A 6,199-nucleotide genomic window follows, 5' to 3' on the forward strand; every position below is an offset into this window, starting at 1 on the left:
CTGCGAAGGAGGTGGAGTAATTTAAAACAGAAATATGTCTGATAAGTCTACCGATATAATAGAAGAATAATTCATCAGATTCAATCTAAGACGTTGAGAAAAAAAAATGTGGTTTTTAAATACACATCTGGTTTCAACTAATCATAGTAATTACTGATTCTACACTTCCTTTATTATTCCAACTCCTAATCTTCAGGGAAAGGAACCGCTTAGTAATTTAAGCATTTGACAGGTTGCAACAAAAGGCAGCAATTTATTTAATGACCACAAAACAGCCTGAAAAGTTGTGAATTATGATGCAGATGAGTCGCTGTCTAGATGCTAAATCAACATAATAAAATAAGCAAACCAAAAAAAAATTGTGATCATGTTGAGTCTGAAGGCAGACGCTTCTGGGAAACCTCTCCGGCAGGGTGAAGCTGCAGAGGTGTCCCGTAATAAAAGTGACATGTCAACTGAAAAACTTTGACAAGAAATTCTAAGAACAACTCCTTGGCAACGTCGAAGGAGGAGTGCGCGCTCGACGTGACGAGAGAGACGCACAGGGCGGGCGTGTGTGAGTTTGCGTGTGTGTAGGTGTGTAGGTGTGGGTGTGTGTGTGTGTGTGTGTGTGTTAGGAGAGAGAGTGGAACTGCGGAACCGCTCGGCTCCAGTGTAACCAACAGTGGATTTCGGACCAATGAGACAAAGCGGAATTACTGTCGCAGATCCAATGCGAAGATGTGATAGAGTTGTGCTGGTGCTGTGCTGGGTAGAAGAACCCCCGCGGCAGCTGCGCTGATGATAGAAGAATTCATGACGGCTCTCCAGGTCATCCTTCTCCAGCTCACATTGCCCCGGGACCAGCGAGCGGTAAGCGGCTTTACCTCCCCACTCTAACCCGACAGCAGGGCCCAACACGCCCAACTTCGGATTATAAAAAGCATTTTTTCCTTATTATGATTATTATTTGTAGTAAAGTAATTGTGCGCAAATTTAATCCGGGGTGCTCTCACTGCGCATGTGTATACCTTTCAGCACCTTTTTCGATCACCTTCAGGCTACACTCTTATTTGGTTTAGAAAACTTGAAAAGCCACTTTCTCAGATTCACTTTCACTTTCATTTTCCAAGAGCTTTATGGCTCCACCTGCTGGTTGTAGGTGCCGGACTCACCAGAAACTGAATTAGGTAATTGTGCAGTGCAATTGCTTGTTTATCCATAAGCAAAATGCAATTTATACAAAACTGCATTTTGTATATTTTTATATCATCTTACAAAAAAAGATGATTTCATTTGATATGTTTTATGTTCCCATAGGGCAACTTATTTGCAGGAGAGTCTAAATCCACTGCACAACAATACACTCCCACTCCCCAGAGGACAGGAGAAAAACCAAACAATAAGCCTAAACACACATTACAAATTTATATCAGAAATTCAACAGCATGATTCATCTGAAACCATTTCAAAACCCTGCAGCCAAAGGAATAAATTATCTCCAGTACCTGTTTGATATTGCCTTTTGGGCATAAGCAAACCGCTTTCTTGATGGTATTAATCTGAACTCAGAGTGCAAAGGATGCCAGGTCTTTCAGGATGGCTCTTGCCCTCTTAGTAACTCTAGTTTTTATGATCTCTTTGAAAGATTTCTTTGAAAATCAGTCAGCATCTTTTTTGTTTTCAAATCATTTAACTGCAAGCATGACTTAATGCACCAGTGGATAAATTGTTCTAATATAAAACAGGACTAAAAAAACCTAAACAGAAGAAATCTTTAAAGGGCAAAGACTTTTTTACAGCATTGAAGCTGTGGGAGAGAGTGGTGAAAGCTAGGGTTAGGTCAGACGTGAGGATTTATAGGCATCAGTACAGTTTTACACTGAGAACGAACAACACAGATGCAAGTTTTTCTTCAAGGACGCAGATAGAGAAGGAAAGCAAAGGCTAGAAGGAGCTGCATTGCACCTTTGTAGGTTTAAAGTACAACAAGGTGCTGAGAGATGAGCTGTGGTATTATGTGATTAGGTCTGCATTGGCAGAAAAGTATGTTAAAGGCCCTGCATGGTTGGAACAAAGTCAAACTGTTGACACGTGTAGTTTCAGGACATTTGCACACACCCTTCAAGGTCCACAAGACACATCGAACCGGTGCCTTGTCATATGAGTGGTTTACAAGAGTTACAGTAAACCCAGCAGACATGACGGAGAGGAACATTTCTTACAAGTTCACATCTCATTTTACAAAATGCGATGGCGGAAAGCTTAGCCACTCAAAACTGAAAGAGGCAGTTTACAGCCTCTTTCATCTGAAAACTGAAAGAGGCTCTTCAGATGCTGCCGTCAATCTGAGGAGGCTGCTTCTGGAAGTTGAGTAATCGAGGGAGGCTCGTTTCTGCATAAACAAACACACCCAGGAAATCCTGACCAACCACACTAGTTTCACATGCAGAGGGGAGCAAAAGGTTTGCCATGGATAAGATGGGGCCGACAATGAATACATCAATGAATCAATAAAGTTTATTTGTATTGCACATTTCAGCAACAAGGCAGTTCAAAGTGCTTCACATCATGAAACATAAAAACATCATAAACACACAGACCCTCATCAGAGGGACAGCTCAGGTTGAATGTTTTGGAGATAAAATCAGAGAGGATGAACTGAGTGTTTTTTAGACATGCATTGTGTTTTAGAACACACTGCATCAGTGTTCAGAGAAACCGATGCAGAAGGATGGTGAGGTTGGAACCACAGGGCATGAGACAAAGAGGAAGACCAAAAGGAGATTTATAGATGGGTTGAAGTGAAGTTAGTTGATGGAAGGGTGGACGATACACCGTCTAAATGGAGAGAGATGATTCACTTCTGTGTGATCAACCAACTACACCAGTAAAGGCATACAGCTGTTTACAGAGCCAAGTGTATTATAGCATCTTAGAACAAGACATATAGTTAGAAAAGCAATGCAGTGCTGTGTTAAAGCCTGTAGTCATTCCTTATTTATGCTTCCTGGAGGCCATAGTTTTAAATTGGAAATTGTAACTTTGCTTTAAACTTCTCCACAACCTTCTCATTGACTTGCTTGCTCGGATTCATGGTATTCATGAAGCTAATTAGTCACTAATGTTCTCTGAAAAACCACTGACGCCTTCATGAAACAGATTTATTCACACTGACATCAAACTTTTCATAGGAGGTCTCTATTTATGAAGTTGGGAACTTTCAAGCCCTTTGGTTTCACTGGATTTTATTTTTATTTTTTTATTTTATGTTAGTTCTGTCTTGTTTTTTTGGAAACTTTTGCTCATAATTGTTTCTGGTTGAAGGCATTGCATGTTTAGAAAATAATTCCCTATGATTTTGGATACTGTGCAGATGGAAGAATTTGTGCTCTTATATTTTTTTTATTTTCAGACAGTGGCCATGGCTATGAGGGGTAGTTCTTACTAACAGGCACAGCTCATTAGAATCTCAAAAGTTCTAATGATACCTGAACTTTGACCCCAAATCCCAGAACTGAGAGATCCCTCCTACTCACAGCATCACCACCATCACAAATCTTTGGTGATACATGGGTGATATGAATGACAACATTTTATTTTCCTTTGGAACGAATAAAGTACCCCTGACCTCAGCTGAACTCAGTTGAGGCAATGGGGGCTGAATACAAATGCACACCACTGATTTAAGGATTTTTATTTGTAACAGTTTTTTTTAAACCGAGTATCATTTTCCCTCCATATTACAATTTTGCACTATTCTGCTTTTTGTTGGCCTCTCACACAAAATCCCAATAAAATCATTTGTTTCTGCTGCACTGTTTGCACAGATTGAGAAGTTGTGAGGTGACATTCCTAACCTCTGATTAAATGCCACCCATGTTTATTATCATAAGGTTGTTGAAGAATACATTACTTCGAACATCTACAGTGCTCAATAATTATGAACAGAATCTGGGAATTTATCGTTAGCCATGCTTTGATGTTTTTCCCATCACTTGATGTCTTTGGATTGGCAACTTTGAAGCAAATAATGTGTTCTCCATTTGTCTCAGATGTCACACATACTCATGTTGGATATGCCAGCTGTTCTACTCTGACCACAAATCACAATCTCTAAACAAACATACATTGCACTCAAAGAAAAAGAAACGTGTTTGGAGGTAGACGTTGGACAGGTTTAGCGACATTCAATTGGCCAGAAGTCCATATAAACAGACTATTGATGCAGCTATTGTTAGCTTATTGTTGGGCTACACAGCAGCCATTTTAAATTTTGATGTCACAAATCACAATTGGGAAGGGCTGTGCCCTCCTCAAGATTGAAGATAGAGGGGCATTCTAGCAGATAATTCTCTATCTTGAAACTCATATTACTGCACTGTTAAAATTAAAAATTTATCAAGGCCTGTTCTTTCTCAATAAACATTATTCTGAACAATTTCTTGTGTTCAGAACAAATAAAAAATAAAATCTTTTTCAATTTCAGATGGAAACTTGTGATGCTGAGGTAAAATGTTTTAATGTGACGAGTTTCCATAAAATATTGAGGGATCACTGGTACAACAAGTTAAAGATGGAAAAATAAAGGATTTTTTTTCTGCAGTTTACAAAATTAGATATTGAGAATTTACACATTTTGAACCAATCACAGGCGTTGTAAGCCAACATCAAAGGTGCATTTAAACACTGGAGATATTTTAGTAATTAATTATATAGTACATAAAGCACACTCTAGCATTAATGGAGGAAGATTTCTGCAGCGAAATAAGTTGGTTGCTACTAAAATACTCCAATAATACTCCAGACGACTAACAAATTGAACCAAATGTCTACAAAGCACTTTCCAAAGGTTTGGTATAAGCAGACATATTAAAGCGTTCTCCTTTTATGACTTTTAGAAAAGTGACCTGTTCCAGTCGACGTGGAAGCTGTGCTGCCGAGATAGCCACAAAACTCAGGTGTGGCTTTGTTTCTTTACTCTGAGGTAGGCATACAGTCTGCGACTTGATAGCAAATTAATACAGCTAAACATACAACTGGGAATACTTAATGGAAACTAATACAAAAATGGGCAAGTGTCATTTGAAATGTCCAATTGGTACTAAAAGTATACACACCCCTGTTAAAAAGAAAACATTTTGTGATGTAAAAAAGGTTATAATATATAAGTTAGAATATGTAAAACAAACTTTTTTGTTGTTGTTGCACCATTTCATCCAATTTTAACACTTAGTCTTCAGTAAAACCTATAGGACAATATTTAACCATTTATCTTCTTACAGTAGCTGAAGCATTCCCATAGAGCGGTCTTTATTCTATTAGACAACAAGTGTTTGGAAGTAAGGGTTGGACATGCAGAGCTAGTAGCTATCTAGTAGCCAGTAGTAGATAGTAGCTATCTGATCAGACAAAAAACAAAACAAAAACGTTTATCCAGTATGACGTAACATTGTAGTTCTTTTGAAACCATGAATTTTTTATATTACAGTATACCTTGACAGTGGTAACCATCCTATGTCTAACTCAGAGGTGGGCAATCCTGGTACTGGAGGGTCGGTCTCCTGCAACTCTTAGAGTCTCCCTGGTCCAACACACCTGACTCCAACAGCTGAATCACCTCCTCAGTGCTGTCAGGTTCTCCAGAGTCCTGCTAATGACCTCATTATTTGACTCAGCTGTGTTGAAGTAGAGATACATCTAAAAGTTGCAGGACACCAGCCCTCGAGGACCAGGAGTGCCCACCCCCGGCCTAACTCATACCTTATGACCCAAGACTTGTTTATTTGCTTGGTAGGAAATAAATGCAAAAGTGAAGAATAATAGGAAAACAAAACGGGAAATAAAGATATCTGCTCTGTTTGTCTAGGACATTTGCTCCTTTAGGGATGTGTTTTGTAGAAGATACTGGGGTAAGAGAATCCTTTAGCAGAAGCTTGTGTCAGCACTAGAGGCAAACAGCAGAAAGTAATAGTTCCTCCATATCTGTGAGAGATGACCACAGAAAATCTGTTCTCATCTGTCTTTATTTAACGAACAGCTGAAGTCCAAAGAAGACCAGGTCCTCAAATGAAATACTTCAACTTATTAGTTTAAGATTGTGCAAACTTCTGCAGCCTGAGTTGTATCCAGGCATTTTTAACGTGTTAGGAACTTTGTGAAACATAATAGGAAACAGACAGCTTTAACTTACAGAGTTGAAAACATATCGTCTGTATAT

This window comes from Gambusia affinis, linkage group LG04 (assembly GCF_019740435.1).
Source record: "Gambusia affinis linkage group LG04, SWU_Gaff_1.0, whole genome shotgun sequence".
Lineage (NCBI taxonomy): Eukaryota > Metazoa > Chordata > Actinopteri > Cyprinodontiformes > Poeciliidae > Gambusia > Gambusia affinis.